The following is a 2,329-nucleotide window of genomic DNA, read 5'->3' as shown; positions in this document are numbered from 1 at the left end:
TCCAACCCTAATTTTATCAGAGACTACAAGTAAAACTAACAATATTAATGAAATATGAAATTTAAAAATTGGTTATAAGTTTAACTTATTTTTAAACCCAACCATACGTTATTGTGTTTTCCCGTCTCAAATGCAAATGAGCTTCAACCTGTTCTTTGGTATTCACATGGGGAACATGCAAGTTTGATGAGTATGTTTTATTCATAAGGTTTATTCCATTTTTAACTTGATTATGAGTTAGATTTTATGAGTAGTCAACGTTTTTAACGTGTTTATTAGTGTGGTTTTGTGAAGATGGTGAGATGGTGTAAATTAAAGAAATAAATGATAAAACAAAGCTATTGGCATAGATCGAGGAGAAAAGAGGAACGAAAGGGGGGCAAAAGAGTCCAACCAAGATGTCAAGAAAGAAAGAGTGGCGCCTCGGCCCCAACGTAGTGGTGCCTAGGCACCACTAGAAAGAGGATCAGAGGCGTGGCACCGCGGTGCCACACACCAAGTGTTGTGGCGCCATTGGAGATTTCAATGTGGCACGGTGGCGACGCTTGAAGACGCCAGGGTTACGTTTTTCGGCCCATTCTCACAAGAAACCCTATTTTCGACAAAACGAGGAAAAGAGTATAAATACAAGTTGTTGGCATTTTTTTACGGGAGTTCCACATATTTTGAGAGAGAGAGAGAGAGAGAGAGAGAGAGAGAGAGAGAGAGTAGAGCTAGAGACTAAAGAGCGCAATTCAAGGGATAAAATATCAAGAAATTCAAGTTTTGAAGCATTGATTGGAAGAGGAAGAAGATTTTGATGCAAGATTAATCTCATTTTCTATATCTTTATTCCAAATTGGAAGATGTATTCAATGTCAACGTCTTATTTGACCTTTTTCATTATGAATAGTTTTCATATTAGGGCGAACAATGAAATCTATTTGCAACCTTTTATTTCTTTTATTCAAGATTCTTGTTATTTTATCATATATGTGTTGAGTTTGCAATGAGATTAACGAGTTGAATTAGTTGATCACTAATTTGATGATTTTGTGAATCTTTTACGAATTGAGGAGTGAGTTTGAGATTTGGACTATATAGTAAAATTCGGTAAATTAGTATAACGTGTAGAGATATCCATGCTAATTACTGCGATCAATAAATGGAACTAATTACTGATTTATTGATTCACTTTATTATTTGCTATGTTTCGTATACTTGCAAGATATAAAATCGACAATACAAGTAAGTCCAAAGATATAGTATGAACAGTAGATAGTTTGTGCAAATTCTTTTATAGTTCTTGTCAAAAAAATTCCAAGAATCTAATAATTTTGAGGAACCAAATCCTCTGTCCTCGAAAACATATGTTAAGAAATTGTGGTTTTAATACAAATATTCCAAATATAGAGTTACATTGACAAAGGGTCCAATCCATTATTTGTCCTAATATTTTGAAAATCTGACCTAATATTGACCCAGGAAAATTAGAGTGTCAATGATCAAATGATCGAATTGAAATTAAACTGGTTTCGACCCAAAATTAAATTAATTATTTAAATAAAATTTTATTTGAATATATGCTATTTAAAATATAAATTACTATATAAATATAAACTTTTTGAAAAAAATTATTAATAAGTCTAAGAGTAATTTAAGTTTTTTTTTTCCCCTAATTTAACAACCATTACATTACACAAAAAGTTAAATGGGCCCAAAAAAGTCAGAAGACATAAGAAATAGATGAAATTATGTCGCACACCTATTTTTTTAATAAATATTTAAAATATAGAAAAAATTGCAATCGAGGTACCAAAATTTTCGTTTTTTAACAGACTTAACCCAAACATTTCGCTTGTGCCACCGGAGGTACCGAACATTTAAAAAATTTGTAGGTCCAGTCCAAAATGACGATTTCCGTCTGTTTGACCACCAAAACAGTTAATAGACCCTAGTAATGATATTTTTAAGAATTTCCCCCAAATAAGTGAATGACAATCTTGGTATTACACATTTTCTTTCATATTATTGCTCTTCACCGTTTATATCCCTCCATTTTCACCACTATAATACCATCTCTCCCAAGTATGTTGTGTTCTCATCAGGTTTTCAAATTGTATTTGAAAAATCTAAACTTAGTGTTTAACCCATAATTTTAACCTGAAGAGTAGGAATCGTACCACATCGTTCTTAATACGTTCCCCAAGTTTAGGGAAAATCTTTCAAATATTATTTGCGATCTAGTATCAAGCTCATAAACAAAAAATCAGTAATGTAAGAGTGATATACTTACTTTCTCCATCAGGTAATCAATATAAATAGTATAGATTCAAGCTCCCCTTTTATT

Source organism: Olea europaea, chromosome 14, assembly GCF_002742605.1.
Source record: "Olea europaea var. sylvestris chromosome 14, O_europaea_v1, whole genome shotgun sequence".
Classification (NCBI taxonomy): Eukaryota; Viridiplantae; Streptophyta; class Magnoliopsida; order Lamiales; family Oleaceae; genus Olea; species Olea europaea.
The sequence above is the reverse complement of the archived record's forward strand: the minus strand, read 5'-3'. Positions refer to the sequence as shown.